This window comes from Oryctolagus cuniculus, chromosome 1 (genome assembly GCF_051225735.1).
Source record: "Oryctolagus cuniculus isolate XC-2025 breed Fujian yellow rabbit chromosome 1, ASM5122573v1, whole genome shotgun sequence".
NCBI lineage: Eukaryota > Metazoa > Chordata > Mammalia > Lagomorpha > Leporidae > Oryctolagus > Oryctolagus cuniculus.
In genome coordinates this window covers 105265647-105282666 of record NC_142867.1, presented here as the reverse complement: position 1 = coordinate 105282666, position 17020 = coordinate 105265647, and the positions used below count along the sequence as shown (strand labels likewise).

The window sequence follows — 17020 nt, the reverse complement described above, 5'->3', positions numbered from 1 at the left end:
TGTCTGGTGCCCCGCCCCTCATCTTGTCTCACTAAGAGGAAGTATCTAGGGAAAAGAGAATCACAGATTTACAATCAGATCCAAGATATACTCAGGAATGAAGACAATAGAAAAATCCAAATAAGACACGAAGTCTGCCGTGGTAATTAAAAAACAAAAAAGCCTAACAAATAACAAACAACTAGGCCAGTGCTGGCCCAGGCGATTGATCTGGCTGGCTGGGAGCTGAGCTGCAGCCTGTTGTCATGGCAACATGAGCATCCTAATCCCAGGCCTGGAGAAAGCCAACATTGCAGGCATCGAAAGACCACACCCAGCAGCCCCAGTCCCAAGGGCCAGGGCTCTAAGGTACCTAATTCAGGCTTCTCGTTTCAGATTCCAACAAGAAAGGTCAAAGGAAATGTGGGACCATGTCTATTTGCTTCCATTCTCCGTGCAGTAATCAGAAATGTGTATTGTAGGACGAACTGTTACGAGGTGTCACGTTTGTGGAGGACTCAATCATTTGCAAAGTGTTTCCTCACACATTATTTTACAAAATTATAACAGCTGGTGTAAGTATGATGGTTTTATTTCCATTTTGTAGGTCACAGAGACTAGAGTGCTGGCCAGGGACAGGTCACTTAAACCTTCTGAAATGTGGACTTTTGTTGGCATTATGTAGGTAATGTACTTTCCCTGGTAAATGAGAGAGCTTGAACTGTTACAGAAATGTCTTTATGTGAACTCCCGGCCAGTGAATTTCCTACGGGAATGGAGACGATCCTGTCTGTTCCTTAGAAAAGAGGGCACCGTGCAGTGCCTTCGTAGATACTTAATAAAAGATGGGTCGGATCTGGCTCTCGCATATTTGTAGAAGAGGCGCCCCCGTTTCTGGCTCCCTGGGCTGTTTGGAAACTATGGGAGCTATCTGGAAACAAAGACTGTAATTGCAATCTGCGATTCTGAAGCTCCCATTAGCACAGTCGTCCCACCTACTGTGCTGACAGTGACCTCATTAGAGAGAGGAGTCATCATCGGTGAAAAACTCAGAGCGTTCCCAACCCTCTGGCGGTTGAGCTGTGCTGGGGGAAGGTGTGCATGAGCTGCTGCTGACAATAGGCTTCTGTCCCCCACTCCCAAAAAGGCCTTTGCCCCTTCAACGTTTTGTTTGTTTGTTTGCTTTGCTTTGCTTTATCCTCAAGCAAGATGGCTGCTGATTGCAATGAGCTCAGAATAGCAGAAAGTAATTAAAAATTCATTTTAGAATCTAGCACAGAGCGTAACATCCATCTACATGAAGAACACTGCTGGGGTAAAGACGCTGGCACCATCTTTAGCAAGGCAAGAAACAGAAGAATGCAGTTTGTCCTATGTGACTCAGGAACTGTGGATAAAATAGGTGGGAGCGCAGCTGGCCTTTGCTATGTTTTATAGACCTCTTCCTGAAAATGCAGGTGGTCATCACAGACCCCAGTGTTTTGTCAGGAGAACATGGTAGCAACTTAATGGCCCAACAAGAGTACTTGCCAGGGGGGCAAATTTTTCCAGGCAATGGGTCTCATGCTATCAAAGAGGTAGGCCCCTTTCTGAACAGTTCTCTTCAGGGCCCTGTGACAAGTCATTTGGGAAGAGATGACATTTTAATAAGTGCTAGATTTTTTTTTTTTTTTTTTTTTTTTTTGCCCTCACATGCCATGGGCCCCTCACTTACTGCACTGTTTTGATTATCTTGAGTTCAAACCAACATGCCATAGGCAGCCTGGTCTGCCGAGGAAGTAACGGGACTTGGTGGCTGCCCTCTCTTCCACCAAGCCCCTGCTGGGCCTTCTCTGCTCTCAGAACAGCCTTGGCCCAGCAAACATGCCCAGCAGTGCTGCTGCCACCCCTGTCGCCAGTATCTCCATATCACTGGCAACTAGGAGCAAACTGCACAGGAAAACGGACAGACGTGTTCTGCGTGTCCACAAACACGTTTTGTTGCACATTTTTTCTCTCTAGTAGAAATTGTGATGTTACGAGTGCCCTACTCAAGAGAACCTAACTTTCATTAGAGTGATCTGGATTTTTCAACCATGAGCTGTGTTGTCTGGGTCCAAACATCACTTTATATCAATTTTGAAGACTGTCTAGGTGGCAATAGGAATCTGATGTTGAATATAATAAAACAGGTTCATTTAGCAATCAAATTACATTACTATCAATACCACATTACCCGTTTTGTTCTAAAATTTATGTTCATTTTCAGAACCAACAACCCATTCTGCTCATTGCATTCAGGGGCAGCACATGTATTTTACGTTTAAAGTAACTTGCCGTGCTCCATCCTCAGGAATAAATACCAAATCAATCTATTTTCTCCTTCTTCCTCGAACACTGCAAGCAAATGTCAAGTGCTAGAAAGCTCCCCAACGATATCAATAATTTTATTAAAAATTGAGATTTAATATCTCTTCTCATATTCCTGATAGAGGTTTTGAAGCAAGTAGGGCTATAAAACTAATAACCTTTTTTTCATAGCAAATATTTTCATTCACCAGGGCAGAGTAAACCAAGGCCTTTATGGCATTGTTAAGTCAGATTACGAGCAATTTTGATCAAAATCGAAGACACTGACATTTTCCAACCCAGAAAGGAGTGTCACCAGGTTCAGTGTCTGTGAGGGCGCTTGTGTCTGGAGCAATGACTCCAACAGTCGGTGCACAGAGAACTCACCGCTGGCGGGTTGTAGGTCCCTGCATTGGCATTTGGCTGTGCCTAAACGGTCACAAACTGCTGCATCGTGCCCTGTTTCTAAGCAGGTGGAGGCAAGGAGACCAGGGGGCACAAGGTGACAGGGAGGGGGGATGCTCCATTCCCAGTCGCACAAAGACCATGCCATTCTGACCTCAACAGACACAGACATGGAACAAAAACAGGCAACATTTCTTTACATGGACCCGGGAAATATTAAAAACTAATCTTTTGCCAACTGTGTAGCAATGAAGACAACCACGGCTAGCTAAGTTTTTTGAAAGAAGGCACAATAAGATAGAATAATAATGTTCACATTTCTTGCTATTATCAATATTGGGGTTGTCTTCATTAACATAATTAAGGATATTTTCAAGTGTCTAAGCTGAAAAAAATCGAATTGAGTAATTCTGATTTTCTTCTCTTGCAATTATAACAGAGAGAGTCAGTAAATCATTTATAATCTAGTGGTTGAAAATTATAATGCTAGGGCTCAGCATGCTGCCTGAATTGTATCAGATTTTTGCCATTTGTGGGTTTTGTATTTAGGAAAATGTGATTTGATCCTGCCCAGTTCCAAATATAGAGAATAATCGTAACATTTGTAATAATAATCTGTTTTGTGGATTCTTTGTTCTTCTTATTATATGTTTACATCTGAAGATGAGGCAGCTGCTATTGGTATTCCTGGGGCTAGCAAAATGGAAAGAGTTAATTAGTAGGTGTCAGTCTCTTCTAGACAGAACATCCACAAAGCTTGAATTAGAGTATTCATATTTGCAACATTAAACTAAGAGGAGATATCCATCTTTCTAAGGTTATGAGCTACAGAATGAGTTGCTGCAAGGTCGATCCAATGTTGGGAGCCAACTAAGATCACTGACGTAGTGTCGTGAGTCTTGACTCTTGGTTGTGTAGACTGGATGAGGGCCCCGCACTCTGGAGGAAATGGCAAGGAGCCCTGACACCAGTTCGTCCATGATCATCCACATCTGTCAACACCTGTTATGCACGAGGCACCTCGCACACGTGATGTGGCTGATTTTCATCCTTGTTACCCTTTGACACAGGTATTCCTACATCACAGAGAGGGAAACAAAGCCTTCGATGCACAGGAAGTTTGTCGAAGGCTATGCAAGACATATTCTGCTGACCTGGAAAATACAAGAGCTGAACTGGTTTCTACAATTAAAATCCAACACAATACTGCTTTGGGTAATGAATGGGGTCAGCTCTTTTTCTCTTAGGTTGCTGAATTACCATGAATTAAGGACTTTCAAGCAATAACTGCAATGTTTGAGTGGTTATCTCATTCTTCATATATGTAAATCTTTTTAATTGCAATGAGATTTCTTTTATTCTACATGGTTACAGAATGGACTATTCTGATGAATAAAACAATCTGGTTAATAAAGTATTAGAGGAAGACTACTAATACTTAGGAAGTAGAAAAATCACGTGTGCTTCCTATAAACTAAAAGCATACTTTAATTTTTCTTTGATGACTCAGGAAACATGTTAGGGGAACTGAGGTGGTGTAGGGTCATTGTGACCAAACCAGCTATCATGACCAAGGAAAGCAGGACAGCACTATGTGGTACAGATTCCTAGCTGTTGAAATCCGAGGTCTTGGATTTTCACCCTAGTCTTTCACTTATAGATGAAAGGCAGCCTGAGTGCTTGACCCAAAGTCATCCAGACATCCCGTGGCAGCCACACCGTGTCCATTACACACAATGACCAGTTTTGCTGTGCTAACCTTCCTCATCAAACTCATACTGATCCCGCTTGTCTTGTTGCAAAAAGAACAAAACAACAAAGAAGTGCTATCACTTGCCTTCCAACTTTGTTAATTTCCAAGCAACCATGGATCTCTAGTCCTGTCTGTGTGATGGGACAGCTCTTTCCTGGATCTTCATGCTCTTACCATTCCATCCACAGCACAATGGACACACACAATGCGCTGCTGCAAATAAGACACAGCCAGCGACAGCCCCTTTCTCTGAACAGTTTCTGATTTTTCTCTAATCTTTAATACACTTTCTATTAGGACTAAACTGTGGAGAGGAGCTTCCACTGAGCACTCAATTCCAGCCTGGCAATTTAACTTGCCAAGTTTAACTAGGGGATGATTAATCAATTATTTACTTAGCTGGCACCATTTTCCTGTCACTTAAATCATATTTAATTTCAATCTATTATAATCCATTATCAGTGCTGAGCCCAAACCCATGATGCACTACTTGCTTATGAGATGGTTTCACACGTAGAAAATCAAAGCACTAAGCATCCCATGTACATTTACAGATGACGGACTGCTTCTGTTATGATGTGGTTCATGGACTCACTTTGGAGACTTCTATATTTTACAACTTTAACATATCCGGCACCACTTACTACCAAGCAAAAAACCACCAGAACAATCTAGATCGATAGTCTATTTAATCCGAAAAGTCATCAGTCATGTAAAATGGGATTTACTTTAAAAAATCAAGATCTTTTATTCCTACCTTCTTTACAACAAAAAGCCTAAACTCTAAAATGATCAGCAATCTAAAAGTCAAATGTCTGAAACTTAATTCAATCATAATTTGGGAAAAAATAGACACTTTGAAGGGATGGTTGCACGAGGTACTACATGAAACTGGAGAATGAGTGTTAAATTTTTCTTTCAAAGATTTATTTAATTTATTTGAAACATAGAGTGACAGAGAGTGGCAGACAGAGAAAGGTCTTCTAACTGCTTGTTCACTCCCAAAATGGCTGCAACAGCTGGAGCTGAGCCGATCTGAAGCTAGGAGCCAGGAACTTCCTCTGGGTGCAGGGACCCAAGAACTTGGGCTGGTTCCTAGGCTTTAACTGGTTTCCACTGGTTTCCTAGGCTTTAACCTGCTGCACCACAGCACCAGCCCCTGAATGTTTAATTTTTATGTAGGAGAATGGCACTGGAGCTGTGCAGGATAACGACCTTATATTTTAGGGATATGATCCTTAGTTTTAGGAGAAAGAATGATGAAATATTTGGGAATGATGAGTTAGGTGTGATAATATCTGAAACTCTTTATATAGTTCAGAAATAAAATCTATGCAGAGGAAGCAAAATATTGACTTGAATCTAAGCAACTGGTAAACAGATACCCAATGCACTACTTTTTCAATTTTTAACATTTGCCTAAGGGGCCAGCGTTATGGCATAGCAGGTTAAATGCCACCTGTGACACCAGTATCCCATATGAGTGCTGGATGAAGTCCCAGCTGCTCCACTTATGATATAGCTCCCTTAATGCACTTGGGAAAGTAGCAGAAGATGGCCCAAGTATTTGTGCCTCTGCCACCCACAAGGGAGACTTGGCCGAAACTCCTAACTCCTGGCTTTGGCCTGGCCCAGCCCAAGGCATTGCAGCCATTTGGGGGAGTGAATCAGGGGTTGGAAGATCCTCTCTCTCACTCTCTCTCTCTCAAATAAATAAATAAATAAGTCTTTTTTGAAAATAAAAAATATCATTTCAGAAAAATAGCTCAAAATTGCTTAGTTTACATACTTGTCCTTTCCAGAGGATACAGAATCACTGCTTGGAGCAGGTGGTGGGACAGTGATGCCCCAGTCAGCAAAGGGAAACACAGTCAAGAGGGGACAGAAGCAAAAGTGGTGAGGACACAGCGAGAGGGCAGTCACCTCCTTCACATGTGGTCCTATTGCCAGGCCCTAGCAAGTTCCACCTGTGTTCCTACAAAAGTAGCCTCTGCAGCTGTGGGTAAGCAGGTGTCTATGTCTTAGGCAGTGTGGCCAAGGAGAAGAAGGAGGCATCAGGATATTACAAATGAGAAATGTCCCAGTTTTTACTAGGAGGTAAAGTAGGACACATTCAAAGAACACAATGGTTTAAAACCTGGGTTTCTTTATCCTTTGCAACTATCTCGTTCACTCTAGTGGTTTATGTGGGAGACACACCCAAGTACAGTGCTAATGTCCAAAAGTCTGTTTGCTTCCTACTTAGAAGTCTCCTCAACTTTACCCTTCTGTGCCTCAATGTCTGATCTGTAGCACAGGCAGAAAATGCCCAGCTCACAGGCTTCCCATGAGAATGAAATGAACAGCACTTGTAAAGAGCCACATACGAAGCCTGCCACCAAGTAGGGGCCCATAAAGCGGTCATTGTCAGCACCATATGGGTGTCTAGAATCACAGTATTTGACTAAGCGACTCATTCTATTCTTCTAGCCAAGACGGAAAAATTGAGGGCATGCTGTCACATGATTAAACTTACCTGTATCTACTCATAAACTGCATCTCAAGAGCATTGGTGAATGGATCAATGTCAGCCTAGAGAGGAGGTCCCTACTGTGCCAAGAATTTATCTTAATCCTCCTTTAACTCCCACCCTTCTACTGCAAATGACCAGAATGAACGCTGAGAGCTGAGCTACCAAAATCCAGGTGGCAAAAAACATTACAGAGACACTGATAGACTAGAGGAGATGGCTGGAGTATGGTGAGCACACCCCTGGGAGGTATCTGAGATACCTCAGTAGGGGTGGGGACACCCTATTACAGCTGTTTCTAAAACTGAAAACGTTGGGCTTCAGAAATATTTTAAATGGGCTGACTGGCAGGGACAGTGTCACCTGATCTGCAGGGGGATGATGGCATGTCAGGTGAGGCTGGAGGGGAGCCTGGGGCTGAAGGGGTTCCCCAGTACGGAGAGAGCAAAGCTCGTCCCTCACCCACTTTTCTCTTTCACTGGATTGGCATCCGCATCCCTCTGGCTGAGCTCCGTGAAGGAGACTTATGGATCGCACTACCTGCTTTTAACTAAACCAATCTTCCCCCAATGAGTAGCTGGCTTAACAAAAAATATCCCCACAAAGAAATAGTGGTTTCACGATGATAATAAGGCAGGCACAAGTGAACAGCACGCGGACGGCAGGGCAGACGGTTCTACTCTCCTGAGAGCTGTGTCAAGACAACAATAGCCTAATGAGAAATGAACAGAAATCAGCAAAAAATGAAACCATCGGGGCACGTGTTTGACCTAGTGGCTTAGACACTGCTTGAGATGTCTGCATCCCATATAGAGTTCCTGGGTTTCAGCCTTAGCTCCGTTTCCAAGTCCATCTTCCTTATAATAATGGGAAGGTGGCCGGGAGGTGGCTGGTGATGGCTCAAAGAGTTGGGCTCCTTCGGTCCACGTGGGAGGCCAATTGAGCTCCCAGCGTCTGGCTTAGGTCTGACCCAGCCCCAGCCACGTGCGTATTTGGGGAGGCAACCAGCAGATGGCAGATCTCATTCTCTTTTACAAAATAAAAAAAATTTAAATGAAATCAAGAACAATTTCACTGGAATATAGATTTCATTGTAATATGGATTGAATTCACTATATGAACCTTGCCCTAGACATATATTCTGGCTTGAGATACCAGTTAATGTTACGTGCACACAATGTATAAAATAATAAACACACATATATGTAAGAGAATACTCAAAAGTTGTTTACAGATGAAGGAGTCCGTCAAAAACATGCATAAAAAAGTAATCAGGATTCATAAAGTTCAAAAGAAGCTGGGCCATGGGCTGATTTTAACCATAATGAAACAAAGGAGATTCTCTCTCTCTCTCTCTCTCTCTCTCACACACACACACACATACGTGTGCTCATCCCACATCCAATAGAGAGCAGCCTGTGCTGTGATTTCTCTCTTTCTCTCTCTCTCTCTCACACACACACACACACACACTCACACTCACACACGCATGCTCGTCCTACATCCAATAGAGAGCAGCCTGTGCTGTGAAAACGCTGAGGTCTGCAGCTGAGCATGAGCCATACAGCAGGTGCCCATGTGCCAGGGCTCACAAAACACCGAGCCCCATCTCAGGCTGCCTCCCTCCGGGCAGCTCTATGTCCCAGAGCATCCCAAGAGGCTGCTGGAGCACAGGTAGAAGCAGAAACACTGAACTGCCAGAGGCCAGCCAGAGGAGGGTTTCTTTGTTTGGTTTAAGATTTACTTATTGGGGACAGCACTGTGGCATAGCGGGTAAAGCCACCACCTGCAGTACCGGCATTCCATATAGGTGCCAGTCAAGTCCTGGCTTCTCCCACTTCCAATCCAGCTCTCTGCTGTGGCCTGGGAAAGCAGTAGAAGATGGCCCAAGTCCTTGGGCCCCCTGGCTTTGGATCAGCTCAGCTCCAGCCGTTGTGGCCATCTGGGGAGCAAAACAGCAGATGGAAGACCTCTCTCTCTCTTTCTGCTTCTATGTAGCTCTGCCTTTCGAATAAATAAATACATCTTTTAAAAAAAGATGTACTTATTTATTCAAAAGGCAGAGAAATAGACCAAGAAGGAGAGACAGAGACATCTCCCATCTTCTGGTTCACTCTGTGCCAGGCCAAAGCCAAGAGCTGAGAACACCATCCTGGTCTCACACATGGGTAGCAGGGACCATGCAGCTTAGCCACTGCCACAATATTGGCCCTGGAGGAGGGTTTCTGATACCAGCAGGTGCAATCCTGACTCTACAGTCCCTGAGTCCATGAAGACACAGAGACAGCAGAACATGGGGAGCGGATTTTAAACATGTCAGCTTGCTGTCAGCGACAGGTAGCCCACTCAAGTGTCACTCCATGCAGTAGGAGCTGTCTTCCCTTTGTCCTGTTCAACCCTGCAACCCAACACCCTGCACCGTGCTTGGTGTCGAATCCTTATGTGGTAAATGTCTGAGATGGTGATGATGCACTGCTTCTCCCGTGAGGTATTCCTGAGGAGGATGCATGGTCTCATCTCCAGGATACTGCCCACTCTAAGACATTAGTATTGTATCTGCACACCCCCTCCTTCCTTGACAGATGACGACATCAGCAGTAACAATTTTTGAGCCTCTTCCCCACTTTTTATCTGATTCCTCCACATTTCTATAGGTGAATCTCTATTCACATCAACTTTGATTCTGTTCTCCTAAATTAGCTGGGCTGCTGGTTTTCATCTATTCCCTCTGATTTCTGACAACTTCTTCTTCTTTTTTAGCTGAAAATGGATGCAGAGATTTTTGAGGTCAATTCTGCCAAAAATCTGCAAATAATATTTCATTTTACTTCTCTTCAAAGGTTGAAAATAAATTCAAAACCAAATGTTTTTGCTAAGGCTTAAGGAAGAAAAAAATGTAATTAAGGGCTGCGAATAGAGGTGTGGATCTTGACACACATCAAGCTGACAAGAGCACAGGTCAATATTTGATGTCTCCTGTAACTTGACAGGACAAACAAGAGTGAGTCCTTAAACCACAGCAGCTTGTTAATAGAAATTAGATTATTTTGTAAAAATGATTTCAAGTGGAAACAAACAGTGGAGGAAAACACTACCCATATGATGAATACAAAAGATAAACATTTAAATTGTTCAGTGGTCTTCTTTGGAAGTGCCATTGTACGTAATATTTTGTAGTGTAACTAAATTTAAAAGACATTTCACTCATCTTTTTTTTTTTAATTACCTTTTTTATATATTTATTTTTATTTGCAAGACAGAGTGACAGAGAGAGATCTTCTTCCACCTACTGGTTCACTCTCTCAATGCCCACAACAGCCATAGCTGGGCTAAGCTGAAGCTGGGAGTCTGGAACTAAATTCACACCTCCCACAGGAAGGGGCAGGGACCCCAGGATTTGAGCGATCGCCTGCTGCCTCCCAGGGTGTGCATCAGCAGGAAACTGGAATGAGGAGCAGAGCTGGAACTCAATCCAGGCACTCTGCTATGGGATGCAGACATCCTAACTGCTGTGTCAAATGCCTGCCCCGCTCATCTCTGATTTTATAAGAAATATCAAAGAGCTGACTTTTACCCCGCCAGGAATAATCAGCTAATATTTTCTGTAGAAGGCTCTGACTGACATTAGCGAATTATTTTATTCAGAAGACACAATGTATCCAAGCAAGCCTCTCCAGTGACAGTCTGGCAAGAAAGCCTGGTATATAGCAACCTTTGATATTATCCAGGAAAGGTAGGCTAAGCCTTACTGGGACAGAGCCCCATGCGGGCCTAGACATCAGGGCCAGCCTCAGTGCGTCAGGCAGAGGCTGTGTGGCCCTCTGTGACGGATGGGGCACAGATCCCGCATGCTGGATGCACAGGGAAGATGATCCTTGAAGATTACCCCACACTGAAACTCGTAATGTTGAGAAACGTTGAAAATGTGGGTCGGCGGGATGATTAAATTCCACAAAGATTTCCGGACTGTGTGGAAAATACATTATTCCTTCAAGACTTAATCCAAGGGACAAGAAAGCAGGTCATTTTTTTATCTCTGTGTACCACCAGCAAGATTAAAATACAAAGAGAAGCACATTCAAATATAAGAATGTTATTGATGCAATAAAACCGAGTAAGGCGGAATCGTGAAAGAGCCCAGATCCTGGGTACCCAAGGGCAAGGTGGAGGGGAAGGCATGTGTGTATGTCAAGAGAAGACTCAAAACGCAACACCAAAAACCACCGGCTCAACTCTGCGGGCTCCTGCTGTCACTGTGTGCTGTGCGGGGCCTGGAGATGCTGGGAGACTCAGGCAACATGGTGGCTCCCCAGGTCTGAGCTGGCAGAAGCCCCCGAGTCCTGCTCCATGACAGATGCTGGGTCGAGATAACCAAAAAGAATAGGAAATGTGAGCAGCAGCAGCTGGGCCAGACAAATCCAACTTCCCACCTGCTGTTGATTTCCACATTCATCTCTCAGACCCGATCCCCGTCCACGTAAAAATCTGCCAGCACGTCGAGAAATTAATCAATCTGGGGACAGGGAGGGGGTTCTCCGCGGTCGACGTTATATTCTTTCTGTAAACACATTTGCGCAGCACAGAGACAGCTGAGCCGCACACCAGCCGCTTTCTGGGCTCTGCAGTAATCACCCGTACACCTGGGACTCACACAGCCCGCACTGCTGTGTTCTGAGATGAGAACTTTTTTTTTTTTTTCTCCTTGGGTAATGCTGGCTTTGGAAACTAATTAGATAGGTCTGTGTTTTTTTGTTTGGCTTCCAGGGTGCTCTGTGGACCTGTGATTTGCATTTCTGTCTTGTCCCTCCCTTGTTGCCTTTGTTGCTTTTCCTTTTGTCTGCACACAGATCAAGAATGATTCGGGAGCACAGGACGCCTCAGACTCTGAGTCTCCGTCTGCGTGGAAAATCCAAGGGCTTTGCTTGCTGCGAGACAACCTTTATCCGAAGACCATTTCCGTTCAAGGAAATGCTCTTTAAAATGTCTAATTCCCTACTGTGATTTCTTGTAAAGTTCTAATTAGTTGTGCACCGTAATGAATTCTGTAAATTGCAGAGTTTCACTGAAAGCTTTTAAGGTAAAAAAAAAAAGGGGGGGGGGGCTCTAATAATGAGTTTTTGCCATCACCAGGCTTGAGGAAAGTCGTTTTGAGATGTGGGCTTCATGTTTTTGGAGACGTCACCTATCTTAGAAACAATCACAGTGTTGAGTCTCTAAGTAGTATTTGTTGCTGGATGCCACCAGAATGTCAGATGACTGAGTAATTAGTGATGTCTGTACGTAGCGTTACTTCCTTCTCTTTCTTCAGAGGCCAGGAGCATAATGGAGAATTCAAGTCAAGAAACATCTTGCGACAAATGTGTTTTCAGAGCTTCCATTTTAAAATAACTCACTACTGGGTCTATAACTGGCTTCCTTTAATGGTCAGCAAGCAGCTGGGTTTCCAGATAACACGGAGAACATAAAATATTCCTGTTATTTAAGCTATTTCGACATTTTGCTCATATTCTCTGAATTTTTGGTCTTGAAGGGGAAAGAAAACATGGCTGCACTGCTTACCCTCTCCTCCTCCTCTTCTTCTTCTTCTTTTTTTTTTTTTTTTAAGCAAAGCTTTATTCCATTGTCACCCTTTTTCTGTGGTGGCCCGGTTTGCGGCTACCATGCTACTTTTTATCCCACGTCTATTTTTCAATCTCCCCTCTCTTCTTGGACTTAATTGAAACTGGACTCTCACGGGCACACTGCCCAGCTTGTTCCCTCCCGGGAGGAGCAGGGGCCCTCTTCTGCTTGGTCAGTGTCAGCCCTGACCTTCCCCTGGGCGTCCTCTCTCCTTGTCCATCACAGAGCCCTCGGGTCCCCCAACTTCGACCACTACCCACAGCCTTTCACCCCTACTCAACTCCTCTTATTTTTTTTTTTTTGAGTCCAGTTTTTGCCTCTTGTCTACACTGCCCTGCCATTTCCAGTCCAAAAGATCAGGCTTCAGGATTGGAAGCTACTTCCTACAGCCCAGCTTCCCATAGCACCCTCACATCGTCCCTAAACCCTGCAAGCCAGTTCCCAACCCCAGACCACCCCAGCTGTCCAGCCGGCCACAGATCCCCGAGACAGGAAGAGCTGGCCCATTTCTGCCAGCTTGGGCAGCGCGGAAGCTGCCCAGGCGTCACTGCGCTGGCCTCCATGCCTGTGCGACCCAGGCACAGCAGCAACTATTCCAGCCCCTCCTGTGTCTGCCTGACTTCCCAGCCCCCCTCACTCCCCAGCCATGTCTTTGCAGGGAGCACCTCCCGCGCGACAGGGAAGGGCTCCTTCCGTGTGTGGGGCTCCTTTGTGAAAACCTCCTTCCTGGCCATGGTCCCCCACCCCTCCTCACTCTTCACTAAGAACAAGACCTCCCCCCGCCCCCGAATTCCAGGTCAAGTTTGTTCCGGCCCACTTTAATGTTAGCCCTTCTGCAGTGCTCCTCACTGTGGCTTAAAACAAGATGGCATCCCTTTGCTGGACAGCGCCATTCTTTCTCTCACTCTTCCATCTCTCCCCTGCTTTCCTGCCACATTCTTGGATTCTGTGCCCCCTAGTTGTAGGCTCTGCATTTGCATTCAACCCTTGCCTAACCATCCAGTCGGGCTCCTTTCAACTCCACAAGTCTACTGAAGAGCGCACTGCAAATTGACCAAGCACCTGCTTTGTGGCATTTCCATTAGAATTTCTCTTTCCCTCAGTTTTGAACACTGCATGGATATAAGAATCCTTTTAGAAGGCTTTAAGGAATAGAAGTCTGAACAAGTACTCTCTGCTTCCTCCTCCCCCACCCCACATCTGGATTTAATTGCATGGGTGCGGGGCTGAAGCCCGAGGGCGTAGGAGACTGTTCTGAGATCCTTTACTGGGTACCTGGGAAGACCCTCAACCTGGGCTCCAGCTGTGGTGCTCTCTCTTTGCCTTCCCCCGTTCTCCTGGTGACTCCTTCAGGTTGTATTTTTGGATGCCTGTATCTTTTCTCCAATAGATAGCATCCCTTGTCCCTATCCTCTTCCCGGTATGAATCATGCCCAAATCTTGCCTCCAGTCCAAGCCTAAAACTCAGATCTCCACTATGTTTCTCTCTGCACGTTTCATAGTGACCTGGCTATGACTAAAATGATACAATGTCCCCCACTAGCTCCTTGTCTCATTCTCAGCATTCATACTATGTGTTAAATTAAAAAAAAAAAAATAGGGCCAACGCCGTAGCTCACTTGGTTAATCTTTCGCCTGCAGTGCCGGCATCCCATATGGGTGCTGGGTTCTAGTCCCGGTTGCTCCTCTTCCAGGCCAGCTCTCTGCTGTGGACCAAGAGGGCAGTGGAGGATGGCCTACGTGCTTGGACTCTGCACCCCATGGGAGACCAGGAGGAAGCACCTGGCTGCTGGATTTGGATCGGTGTAGCTCCAGCCGTAGCGGCCATTTGGGGAGTGAACCAATGGAAGGAAGACCTTTCTCTCTCTCTCTCTCTCACTGTCTATAACTCTACCTGTCAAATAAAAAAGAAAGAAAGAAAGAAAGAAAGAAAGAAAGAAAGAAAGAAAGAAAGAAAGAAAGAAAAACAAAGTCCCCTCCTCTCTGGTCTGGGGAGAAAATCCACTACCTAGGTAGTAAAAAAAAAAAAAAAAAGAGAGAGAGATTTATTTATTTATTTATTTATTTGAAAGGCAGCATTACAGAGAGAGCGGGAGGGACAGAGATCTTCCATATGCTGGTTCATTCCCCAGATGGCTGCAACAGCCAGGACTGAGCCAAGCTGGAATCAGGAACTAGGGTCTTCACCCAGATCTCCCAGCTGGGTGGCAGGCTTTTTCCCGGGTGCAGTTCTCAGAGAGCTGCATCAGAAGGGGAGCAGCTGGGACTGAAACCTGTGCTCCAGTATGGGACGCTGTTGTTCAAAGCAGCAGCTTACTCCTCTGTGCCACAATGCTGTCCTTACGTCTTTAAAAATGTTTTTATTAATTGATTTGAAAGGCAGGGGATGGGGAGGAAGAAGAGGAAGGGGGGAGAAAGAGAGATCGAGATTGAGAGCTACTCTTCCATCCATTAGCTCATGACTCAAATGCCTGCAACACCTGGGAATGGGTTAGGCAGAAGCCAGAAGCTGAGCACACAATCCAGGTCTGGAACATGGGGTGGCAGGGACCAACCACTTGAACCATCACCTGCGGCCTCATGGGGTGTGAACTGGCTGGAAAATGGAGTCAAGAGTGGAACTGGGACTTGAACCCAGGCACTTTAATATGAGGTTCAGGCATTCCAAATGGTGTCCCAATTGCCACGCTAAACATCTGCCCCTAATTTCAACTTAAAGTACACTACAAAATATGGAGAAAATGGAACCTCTGCATACTGCTGGGGGCAAGGCAAATCAGTAAAGGCATTATAGAAAACTGTGTAGAGATTCCTAAAAACAACCACTGAAAAGTAGAATTACTATAGGATCTAGCCACCCCACTGTGTTGCAGAGGTATCAGCATTCCCATGTTCGTTATAGCATGATGCACACAGGTCAAGTAACAGCTAAGTGGGGGGATCAATCTAAAGTGTCCAGCAACAATGAGTTGATAAAGAAACCTGATATATGTATCCACTGGAACACTATTCAGCCTTAAAAATAAGAAATTCTGTCATTTGAAACAACACGAAGAACATTATGTGAAGTGAAATAAGCCAGGCACAAAAAGCCAAATACCACATGCTCTCACTCACATGTGGGATCTACAACAACTGAAATCACAGAGGCAGACAGCAAAGTGGGGGTAGAGGGACCGGAGGATGACGGCAACGGGCAGACAATAGTTGAAGGGTCCAAGGTCTCAGGTAGAAGCAGTGTTTTATTTTTTATTTTTTTTTTCCTTTGAGGTATGCTACACAGGATGCAGAATACAGCAAATAATACTGAATTGTATATTTCAAAACTTCTGAGAAAAATTTCAAATATTTTCACCGTAAAAAAGATAAATATTTGAGGAGATGGATATGCTAATCAGCTTGATTTAATTATCCCACATTGTATCCATAAATCATAAATACACATATAAACGTATACAATTATAATCTGTTAATTTATAATCTAAAAAGTAAAATTTAAAAAGACACAATCATTTTTAAAATAATAAAGTACACTAAAATAAAACTCCTGAACATGTTAAGTATCCACTGTCCAACCTCATTTACTTCCAAATTAATGTGAAAGTAAATTAAACCACAAGGGAGATTCATTGTGTTCTATCAATTATACGAGTTTTTGGACACACACAAAAAAGAGGTACTCCCCAAGCCCATATAACATGCAAGAAAGCCTGCTTTCCAGCCTCCTCATTACTGATGTTCAAGCAGTCGCTGGCCCTGGGTTTCCCAGCAAACATTTTCATCATGACATTGGCTTTGTGAGTATTAAGTCATCTTGCCTCCACAGCACTGCAGGTGGATCGGGCAGAATGCAAGACGCCCCTGATCTCCATGCAGAGCACATAGGAATATTCACTGGTTAGAAAATGTCTCCCAAGCAGCTCCCACAGCCTCCAGTGTCACTAACTGTCCTGGATCAGGAGGCCCCACCTCGCTGGCTGCGTGCCCAGTGACCTGCACCACCCAGGTGGTGTATTTTATGAAGCCAGATAGTAGGAGCCTCCTCATTTGCCACAGACCCTGTTGCTAAGTCTGTCTGTCTTCCACCCCAAGAACCCAGTCTCAAGGCAGGCGTTTGGTGCTGCAGGTAAGATGCCACACTGGCAGAGTGCTGGGTTTAAGTCCAAGCTCTGCTCCTGATTCCAGCTTCTGCTAATGTGCACCCTGGGAGGCAGCAAGTGATGGATCAAGTACTTGGGTCCCTTCCACCACAAAGGAGACCCAGACTGAGGGCCCAGTTCCATGCTCAGCCTGGCCCAGTTATGGCTGTCGCTGGTATCTGGGGAGTAAACCAGCAGGTGGATGATCTGTCTTGTGAAGAAATAAATTTTCTAGGGCACACTTTCAAAACCACTCATATTGCCCGTTAAAAAGCATATTCTTGGTGC

General features: G+C 44.8%; 1 protein-coding gene across 30 annotated transcripts in view; it reads right to left on the bottom strand.

The window, feature by feature from the left end:
- Nucleotides 1-17020, bottom strand: part of NCAM1 (neural cell adhesion molecule 1) — a 331209-nt gene that overhangs the window by 122753 nt on the left and 191436 nt on the right. The gene's annotated exons all lie outside the window — the stretch shown is intronic.